Here is an 11187-nt window from a genome sequence, read left to right as displayed (position 1 = left end):
TCCCCGTCGACGCCGCGCTCAGAAGCCGCTGTGCACGGCGCTGCTGCCGCCTCGGCGCCGGGGAACGCAAGTTCCTTCATCTCGCGCGCCGTCGCCCGCCTCCCAACCCGGGAAGTGAAGGCAGGGACCGCGAGCGCGAATTCGAGGGGATGGCTGTCCCGAGCGGCAACGGCCGAGCCCGGCCCCCGCAGGGATCCTTGTGGAGGAGCCCTCGGGGAAAGGCCGCAGCACGCTGGGGCCGTCACGCCGGTCCACGCCGGGCTCTCCTCACGGGAGAGCGGCCTCGGACGCGTGCGATTCGGACCCGCGACGCTGGTGATGGCGCCCTCCTGCCCCGCGGGTGCTGCCGGGCGTGCGTCACTGCTTTTGTAGAACATGACCTGACTTCCGATGGCTGCCGCTGACGTCAGAGCTGCTCCCTAGACTCTCCCTAAGCGCTTTTCCAGAACGGTCTGCGTAGACACCAAAGCTCCAGCCTAGTGGTTTCTTTTCCCCTACATTTTTAATGATTCCCTTCTGTTGATGCCTTTGAAAGCACGGAGGAATAAATACGTTTGTTATTGTGCTGTTAGAAGACAAGCTCATGCTTGTCCTCTAAAGATAAGTGGTCTTTTCATTCTAATTTTTGTTTTGTAGTAAGAGCCATAAAATTTGCAATCGCAAGTTTATGTTGTTAGTTACCCAAGGGGTGGTTTTAAGCATTTTTATTCATATGAATGTTTGAACATAAATGTGTGTTCAAATATATAGAATCGTTCTTACATTACATATTTTTAATACTTAAACTGTTCGCAATACCTTTTAATGATTTTTTTTTTTTTTTTTTTTTGAGAGACGGAGTCTCGCTCTGTCGCCCAGGCTGAAGTGCAGTGGCGCGATCTCGCCTCACTGCAAGCTCCGCCTCCCGGGTTTACGCCATTCTCCTGCCTCAGCCTCCCGAGGAGCTGGGACTACAGGCGCCCGCCATCTCGCCCTGCTAGTTTTTTTTTTTGTATTTTTTAATAGAGACGGGGTTTCACCGTGTAGGCCAGGATGGTCTCGATCTCCTGATCTCGTGATCCACCCGTCTCGGCCTCCCAAAGTGCTGGGATTACAGGCTTGAGCCACCGCGCCCGGCCAATGATGTTTAAAGAATGGCAGTGCAGAGATAACTGCTGTCAGAGATTTGTGAGGTGATCACGTGTCCATATTGCTAATTTCCCTTTTCTCTTGTTTAAATTCAGTAAGCATTCTTTTTTAAAACACATGCATTGAACCTTCGGGTTTGCACAGAAGTTCATTTTTAGGAATTGCCTTCAAAGAGTATCAGAAACGTTCTTAGAGTTTTGAACATAAATATTGCAGTTAGCATATGTAATGGGATATTTGTGTGGTGAAAGTGCCTCTATATTTCATATCTTTTCTTTGAAACAAGATATCTATTCAGTATGCATTAAGTCTGGTAGTTATTTTTTAACTTCCTGTTACATATGTACATTTCATAAGGAAAGGAAATTTTGGGAGTCGTTACAGCTTTTCTCCCTTTAATCACAGCGTACTTGTCCAGAGCTCACATTGTTTTCAGAAAAAAAAGTTATATCTCAGCTGGATATCTGACTTATCCTTAGTAATGGGCCTAGAAACTGTAAACTGAGCAAAGCTTTCAATGCACAAAAACAGGATTGTCAGGCCTCTGAGCCCAAGCCAAGCAAGCCATCGCATCCCTTGTGACTTACACATATACGCCCAGATGGCCTGAAGTAATCACAAAAGAAGTGAAAATGCCCTGCCTCGCCTTAACCGATGACATTTCACCACAAAAGAAGTGAAAATGTCCAGTCCTTGCCTTAAGCGATGACATTATCTTGTGAAATCCCCTTTCCTGGCTCATCATGGCTCAAAAAGCTCCCCCACTGAGCACCTTGTGACCCCCACTCCTGCCTGCCAGAGAGCAACCCCCCTTTGACTGTAATTTTCCTTTACCTACCCAAATCCTATAAAACGGCCCCGCCCTTATCTCCCTTCTGACTCTCTTTTCGGACTCAGCCCGCCTGCACCCAGGTGAAGTAAACAGCCATGTTGCTCACACAAAGCCTGTTTGGTGGTCTCTTCACACGGACGCGCATGACAAGGATAAGTACATTTGGGGGACAATATCTTACTGGCAAGTAACTGGGGTTTCACCAGGCGTGTAGCAGGTGGGATCAGTATTCTAAAAAGGAAGATGATCTAAGATGCATATTCAGTAGGCGTTCTCCTGAGCAGTGCTAGTTCCGCATGTGTTAATTGCTGGTCGATGTGTTTCCAGAACGAGCGTGCCATTCACAGCGAGTGTGAAAAAAAAAAAAAAGTTGGATGATGAGTAAGTGACCAAATAAATGAGAGGTGTGTGGGTGGAATCTTGAGGGTAGGAGTTTGCTAAGTAGTCCAGGAAGGGAAGAGTATTTCTAAGAAGTGTAAAGTATCTTCCAGTATGGAGAGCACTGTGTGTGGTTCAGTCTGGGGGCAGCGTGTGATCCACATACAGCAGTGATGTGAAATAGAGAGAGAGGCTGACAATTAACCACTAACGTCTATTCTAGTTTATTATATTACAAATTGACATTAATTGAGCACTTGTGCCTCAAGACTAACGCTCATAGGTATTATCTGCATTTTACAGAAGAGGAAATTGAGGCTTAGGGAGGTCCATTAACTTGTCATGTTTATTAGGAGGTAAATCAGGGATTTGAACTCAGTTTGACTCCAGAGCCCACATTCTTGTCATACCTATGTGTTTTAAATAATTTTGGTCACCTCTGGTAAATTCAGGCTACTAAGATTGGTTTCTTTAATGCAAACTAAAGTTGTTTTTTTTTTTTTTTTTCTTTTCTCTCCTCTGAAACACAGTCTCGCTCTGTTGCCCAGACTGGAGTGCAGTGGCGTGATTTCAGCTCACTGCAACCTCCGTCTCCCCGGGTTCAAGCAATTCTTGTGCCTCAGCCACCCAAGTAGCTGGGCTTACAGCTGTGCACCACCACGCCCAGCTAATTTTCGTATTTTTAGTAGAGACGGAGGTTTCACTATGTTGTCCAGGCTGGTCTCAAATGCCTGACCTCCAGTGATCCACCTCCTTTGGCCTTCCAAAGTGTTGGGATTACAGGTGTGAGCCACCACGCCAGGCCGTGAAAGAGTCTTCAGAGAAAATTATTGTAATCCATAGAAAAACAACTCTTTTATTTAATATTGACTGTTAGTGTAGCCTTGTTCCTGGCATTGAATCTCCCGCAATACTAAAACTAGTACTTCCTATTCAAGTAATTACTCTTGAGGGCCGGGCGTGGTGGCTCACGCCTGTAATCCCAGCACTTTGGGAGGCTGAGGCAGGTGGATCGCCTGAAGTCAACCGTTCGAGACCAGCATGGCCGACATGATGAAACCCCAGTCTCTACTAAAAATACAAAAAATTAGCTGGGTGTGGTGGCAGGTGCCTGTAATCCCAGCTACTCAGGAGGCTAAGTAGAGAATCACTTAAACCTGGGAGGCGGAGGTTGCAGTGAGCTGAGATCACGCCACTGCACTCCAGCCTGGGTGACAGAGCGAGACTTCATCTCAAAAAAAAGAAAAGTAAATACTCTTGAATAAGTGAATTGTGCCAGGTGAAAATTATTAAAAGTAGTTGCTGGAACCAATAAGCTAATTTTATCTGTTTCCTGCTTGCAGTGGTTTTCCTGTTAAACACTGGAAAAACATTACCAAAAGGCACAGTATTGAAAGGAGTAGTAATTGAGAATACTTAATTCCTACTTGCTACTATTTTAAAACATTAATTGGATTGTATACGTTTAGTAATGCCATAGAAAACTTTAGCTCTAAAGCAAGTGAAATAATGTAAAGTAAAACTAAAAATCTCGCCAGATGCAGTGGCTCACGCCTGTAATCCCAACACTTTGGGAGGCTGAGGCAGGCAGATCGCTTGTGGCCAGGAATTCGAGATCAGCCTGGCCTACATGGTGAAACCATCTCTACTAAAAATACAAAAAGTAGCCAGGTATGTGGTACGTGCCTGTAATGCCAGCTACTTGAGAGGCTGAAGTGGGAGAATCACTTGAACCCAGGAGGCAGAGGTTGCAGTGAGCCGAGATTGTGCCACTGCACTCCAGCCTGGGTGACAGAGCGAGGCCTCATCTCCAAAAATACTGAAAACTAAAAATGCCAGTAGCTAGCCTGGTTTCACATGTATTTTTTAAATCCCTTGAGAATACCATAACTGTCATGCGCGTCCATGTGAAGAGACCAAATAGGCTTTGTGTGAGCAATAAAGCTTTTTAATCACCTGGGTGCAGGCGGGCTGAGTCCCGAAAAGAGAGTCAGCAAAGGGAGATAAGGGTGGAGCTGTTTTATAGGATTGGGGTAGGTAAAGGAAAATTACAGTCAAAGGGGGGTTGTTCTCTGGCAGGCAGGAGTGGGGGTCACAAGGTGCTCAGTGGGGGAGCTTTTTGAGCCAGAATGAGCCAGGAAAGGGGATTTCACAAGATAATGTCATCGCTTAAGGCAAGGACCGGCCATTTTCACTTCTTTTGTGGTGGAATGTCATCAGTTAAGGTGGGGCAGGGCATTTTCACTTTTGTGATTCTTCAGTTACTTCATGCCATCTGGGCGTATACGTGTAAGTCACAGGGGACGCGATGGCTTGGCTTGGGCTCAGAGGCCTGGCAGTAACACCAAAGCATTGAAGTAATACGCATCAAGCATTTCTGAATATGATGTCTTAATTGTTTATTGCCAGCCAGGCACCCATGGTAGATCAATGTTGACCAGTCCACTGAGTCTTAGAGGTAACAATATTTTTATTAATAATGATACTGTGGCAATAATACTTCTATCGTTCATACACTGAAGGTGATAATATCGTTCCAAATGTGACAGCTTTTCAAAGATAGAAGCTTATAGCCAGATCTACAATTTCAGTAGATTTTTACTTTAAAGTTTTTTTTTAAAACATCTACAGAGTTAAGATGAATTAATTAATCAAATATAATTCTGGCCTTCATTGGCCACTGTCAAGAAATCCATGACCCTAATGATTGTAAAAACGGAAGGATTTCTCACAAATTCTTCTTCCTCTTTAACATAAATTCTTCCAGCCTTGATAACTCAAACTTCTTGAGGAAGGTGATAAATTGTATAGTTATTCTAAACAACAGCTGCAACAAGACACTGTGGCGAAATGAAAAGACAAAGTATAGTTATTCTCTTTTGATGATGTTTGCTTTCCTGAGAGCCTGTAATCAGAAGGGATCCAGTGGTCTCAATGGTTAAAAAAAAAAAAAGTGTCCACTTCTTCACTGTTGTGATAAGAACTTGGAGAACTTGAAAGGTATTTCATATTTTTGTTATTTCTGCTCCTGGTTATATATTCTTTCAATGAAATGTGGAAATTACATGTGATGAATTTATAGAATTACATGAAGTAGAGAAAAAGGTAGAAAGTTAGTCCTTAATATCAAACCGATAGATGGAGGGAACCAGGTTTCTTATTGTTGGAGAGGGAAGTTACAGATAAGTAGAAGGCTAAAATGAGCCATGTAGTAATGCGTGTGTCCAAAATGTCATTAAGAATTCATAGTTAGCTGAATATAGATTGAGATGGAGAGAAGCAGAAATAATTATAGATGTGTGTGTATGCATGGGTTATATGTATACATAGGTCCTAGCTCTGCCTGCTGTGAGGACCTAAAGCAGTGACACCCCAGTAAAAATGAACACACCCAGTACCCAGATCTGGGTTTCTAATGCCATTCTCTAGTAAAAAGAAACCAGGGCTCCTTGCAGAAATTGCTGATTCTAGGGCTGGGGCAGGGAAAATACAAGCTGAGCCTAGAACGCCGTGTATACCAGAACAAGGAAGAAAATACTCAGAAAGCAGAAGGATGGGCCGTGTCAAAGGGACCCAGGAGCCAACCTGAAAGAGCTCCCAGTGGACAAAACTGGAACAAACTCATGTACTATTGGATTATAACTCAATAAATAGTTATCCATGAGTCTATACTGACGTAAACAACTGAATGAATGAATAAGTAAATGGGAGATGGGAGGCAGAACACAATGCTTCTTCACAGAAGAATTTCAAATACTTAATGTAGATTTCAAATACTTAATTTCAAATACTTAATGAAGATGAATTCTGCCTCCAATGCCTTCTTGAATGTGGGCTACACATAATGACTTACTTCCAAAAAGTGCAGTATGGGAAGGGGGAAAATAAGTAACTTTACAATAGAGAAGCTTATTGGATGCTGCCGTGGCCAGGTAATTGTTAACATCCTCAGTGGAAAGTCCTGCTGACGATGTGATGGTTGACACGATGTGATGAGAAGGCCACTTCACCTCTTTGGTATTCTTCCCCAACCCATAGCCCAGTCTAATCATGAGTAAAACAGATGAACGTTGATTGGGGGCATTCTATAGGATACACAGCTAATATTCCTCAAAACTGTCAAGGTTATGAAAAACAAGAAAACTTTAAGAAACTGCCACAGACCAGAAGAGGCTCAGGAGACATGCTCACTGGTAATAGTGTGGTGACTTGGATGGGATCCTGGCACAGCAAAAGGACTTTAATGGAGAGATCAGTAAAATCCTAATGAAGTATACAGTTTTAGGTAACTCACGAACCAATGTTGGTTTCTTAGTTGTGGCAAACATACCATAATAATGTCATGTTGACAGTGGGGGAAATTGAGGGGACACTGTGGTATTTTTGCAGCTTTTCTGTACATCTCAAATTATTGTAAAACATAAAGTGTACTTCAAAAAAGAGGAATTGAGGCCAGTTAAAGCTCTAACATTGGCAGAGTTCTCATAGCTGTTTGGTCTGCTCATCCAACACACTTCATTTCCTCGTAAGACATGCTGACTGCCCATTGCCCTGCCCATTGGGAGGCCATAGGCATTCTCTAGAATGTCAGTCGGTTGGGCTCACACCAGTTGAACTGTATGCTTACCAAGAGTCCGTTTTTCCACACCTGTAAGGATTATTATAAAATGTAATTCAATTAAATATTTTTTCTTTTTTTGAGAAGGAGTTTTGCTCTGTCACCCAGGCTGGAGTGCAGTGGCACCATCTCAGCTCACTGTAACCTCTGCCTCCTAGGTTCAAGCGATTCTTCTGCCTCAGCCTCCCTAGTAGCTGGGACTACAGGCATGTGCCACCACGCCCAGCTCATTTTTTTGTATTTTTAGTATAGACAGGATTTCACCATGTTGGTCAGGCTGGTCTTGAACTCCTGACCTCAAATGATCCGCCTGCCTCGGCCTCTCAAAGTGCTGGGATTACAGGCGTGAGCCATCCTGCCTGGCCTCAATTAAATATTATGTAACTGATGAGATATGAGTAAGACATGAGAGCTTGTTTTTAAGAAAATGAATGCTTTCAAAGTCAAGTCACTACGGAAAATTGTTTTGAAGTAGATGAGAATATTAAGTCAACTGTAAAAGATGGGGGAAAGAATTCTGTATTTGGATTGTTTATGGGCATTTTAAAATTTATACTCCATTTTAAAGAAACCTAATCTGGAATTCTTATGCCCATGGTTTATGCAAGACAACGCTAAATTCTCACAGTCGAACACTAGTTAAATCACTTCTGGCCCTAAATGAAAAGATTGGGAAATAACTAATTTTTTTTACACGTTTTGAGTGTAAAGTGCATGTGGCATTTTTGGACACTCTTTTATTAATCTCCACTATCATTCTTGTTTGACCTCCTGCCACTCCCAAGAATGCCAGGTTCGAGGGCTCCTAACGTGTTTACTGTGCAGTCTGTTTCTCTCACTTAAAGAATATAAGGACCGTAGATGAACGGATACTAAGGTTGTCAGAAATTTGTATTACCAATTGCACCTGCGTAAAATTGGATAACTAAAAATGATTTACTTGATGATTTGAGACACTCAAAAGTTTGAAACTCAGTTTTTTTTTTTTTAATGAAGGTCATTTAAAGTGCCTGGAAAATGTAGAATACTAGATATATACTCTGAATAGAACTTACCTCAGCATCATATATTACATTGTTATTCACTTGTTTTAATTATTATTTTAGGGCAGGCACGGTGGCTCATGCCTGTAATCCCAGCACTTTGGGAGGGTGAGGTGGGCGGATCACGAGGTCAGGAGTTCAAGACCAGTTTGGCCAACATAGTGAAACCCGTCTCTACTAAAAAATACAAAAAATTAGCTGGGTATGTTCGCGTGTGCCTGTAATCCCAGCTACTTGGGAGGCTGAGGTGGGAGAATCATGTGAACCTGGGAGTGGAGGTTGCAGTGAACTGAGATCGCGCCATTGCACTCCAGCCTGGGCAACAGTGCGAGACTCTATCTCAAAATAAATAAATAAATAAATAAAATAAAAAGGCCAGGCACAGTGGCTCACACCTGCAATCCCTTTGGGAGGCCAAGATGGGCGGATCATGAGGTCAGGAGATCGAGACCATCCTGGCCAACATGGTGAACCCCTGTCTCTACTAAAAATACAAAAAATCAGCTGGGCGTGGTGGCTGGCACTTGTAATCCCAGCTACTTGGGAGGCTGAGGCAGGAGAATTGCTTGAATCCAGGAGGAGGAGGTTGCAGTGAGCTGAGATTGCGCCACTGCACTCCAACCTGGCGACAGAGCAAGACTCCGTCTCAAAAATAATAATAATAATATTATTTTATTAGTAAGATTAGCATTTTATACTTTTTCTCCTCTTAGGAACAAAGATTAATTTGAGTAGGATGTTAACACATTTTGACAAATTTGAGTTATTATAAGGAAATGTTTGTTGTGTAACCTATTTTCCTCATTTGAAGAATATAAAGACAGTAGATGAATACATAGCATACTTTCAGAAAAAGCATTATTTATTTGTATAATTTATCATTTGAAACATTTTCTTTCAACTGCTGTGAGAACACTATGAGGTAGAGGAAGAAAAAGCTTAAGGTTCATTTTTACTGAACCTGTGTTTACTAGAAGTCCTAGATAGATAGATAGATAGGTAGGTAGTTAGATAGATAGATAGATAGATAGGTAGTTAGATAGATAGATAGATAGATAGATAGATGATAGATAGATTGATAGATAGATAGATGATAGATAGATAATAGATAGATAGATGATAGACAGATAATAGATAGATGATAGATAGATGATAGATAGGTAGATAGATGATGATAGATAGATAGATAGATAGATGATAGACAGATATAGATAGATGATAGATAGATGATAGATAGATGATAGATAGATGATAGATAGATAATAGATAGATAGATGATGATAGATAGATAGATGATAGATAGATAGGTAGATAGATGATAGGTAGATAGATGATAGATAATAGATAGATAGATGATGATAGATAGATAGGTAGATAGATGATAGATAGATAGATGATAGATAGGTAGATGATAGATGATAGATAGGTAGTTAGATAGATGATAGATAGATAGATGATAGATAATAGATAGAGATAGATAGATTAGATAGATAGATAGATGATAGATAGATGATAGATAATAGATAGGTAGATAGATGATAGATAGGTAGTTAGATAGGTAGATAGATAGATGATAGATAATAGATAGGTAGATAGATAGATGATAGATAGATAATAGGTAGGTAGATGATAGATAGATGATAGGTAGATAGATAGATAGATGATAGATAGATGATAGATAGATGATAGATAGATGATAGGTAGGTAGATGATAGATAGATAGATGATAGATAGGTAGGTAGATGAGAGAGATAGATAGATAGATGATAGATAGATAGATGATAGATAGATAGATAGATAGGTAGGTAGATAGATAACCTAGGTCGGCTTGATAGGTAGGCAGGCTAGGTAGGTTAGGCAGGTTAGGTAGGTAGGTAGATGATTGATAGGCAGGCAGACAGAGAGAGAGAGAGAGAGAGAGAGATAGATAGATGATAGGGCTAGTAAAAGGAAAAGGAAATCTGGGAGCCCAAGATCTTGAGTTATTAGGTAGGCAGAAATAAGACCTTGGACACAGCAATATCAAAGGTTTAATTAATATTGGGAATAAGGATGAGACGTTGCTTGTACAGCAGACTTGATTGCCTTGACCCTCAGGAAACCAGCTTAACGCATTCTCATCAGATCAGAAGAGCATTGCGCTGCTCTTACCTCAGACTTCATCTCCTACCGTGTGGGATGTGAGAAGCCACCTCCCTAATTTCTGAGTCTGAATCTGCCTTACACGCCATGGAACTCCTCCATCATCTGGGTTTCTAGCTGTGCCACAGGCCTGACAATGTTAGCTTAGGTTTAAATTCATGAACTTAAGGGGCAGTCTACATACCACAGGGGCATCGCCTAGAGCCAGCCTGTGCTTGGCCTACTGCATCGCTTTTCCTGTCGAGGGCCCACCACACAGCCTTTCCACTGCCATGGGACAGTGGGGAAAAGGAGTTAGGGAGGAATCATATCCACCCCTGCCTCAGAACCCGAGGCAGGAGACAGCCTTCAAGACATCGAGACGTGGGAGAAGGCAGGGGGCGGGGGGCTGGCTTCTCTAGCTCTGGTGTGAAGAGGCTGCCCACCTCTGCAAGAACCCGTTTTCCAGCGGGGTGGGGACCTTGTGGGGAATATGGAGCTGCTGGAGGCAAGGACAGATAGCCTTATGGCTGTCCATCTGTGGCCAATGGCAGTACATTTGTAACCTCACGACAATATTACAGAAATTTTGAGAAATAGAGAAGAGAAATGTACAGGTCCACAGTCTCTTACTTGCGATTCAAAAATACATGAAGGTCTGAAACGAAATATTTTTATAATTCTTAAGGCAGCAAGATCATCTTACCTGCACACACCTGAGACTTTATTTAGTGTTTATTCCATTTTTTTGTGAACAATACTACATTTTACTGCAGAGATACAATTACGGCAAAAGGGTGTAATTCTAGACCATGCCCTGGTGGTTCTGCAGTAGGGGATACATGTGTTTTATGTTCTTTGTACGTTGTGTGACATTTCCAAAATCCAAACACGTCTTCATTCTAAAATGTATCTGTTCCCAAGGTTTCAGCTAAGGCATTATACAGCTGCACATAATCCACAGTTCAACACAGTGGTTTTTTGTTGGTTTGTTTTTGAGACTGAGTCTCACTGTTGCCCAGGCTGCAGTGCAGGGGCGCAATCTCGGCTCACTGCAATCTCTGCCC

At 42.2% G+C, this 11187-nt stretch overlaps 1 protein-coding gene across 2 annotated transcripts in view; it reads left to right on the top strand.

Moving 5' to 3' along the window:
• The first annotated feature begins 4339 nt into the window (after positions 1-4339).
• Positions 4340-11187, top strand: part of LRP2BP (LRP2 binding protein) — a 30145-nt gene continuing 23297 nt past the window's right edge. The window contains exon 1 of one of the 2 annotated variants that reach the window (XM_033215848.1): positions 4340-4371. The gene's annotated coding sequence lies outside the window, so the exon portion shown is untranslated. The remainder of the gene's footprint in view (positions 4372-11187) is intronic. The other variant, XM_033215851.1, reaches the window with a different exon arrangement.

The sequence above is a fragment of the Trachypithecus francoisi genome, unplaced genomic scaffold (assembly GCF_009764315.1).
Source record: "Trachypithecus francoisi isolate TF-2019V2 unplaced genomic scaffold, Tfra_2.0 Lachesis_group1, whole genome shotgun sequence".
Classification (NCBI taxonomy): domain Eukaryota; kingdom Metazoa; phylum Chordata; class Mammalia; order Primates; family Cercopithecidae; genus Trachypithecus; species Trachypithecus francoisi.
This window is presented reverse-complemented; position numbering and strand designations above follow the sequence as displayed.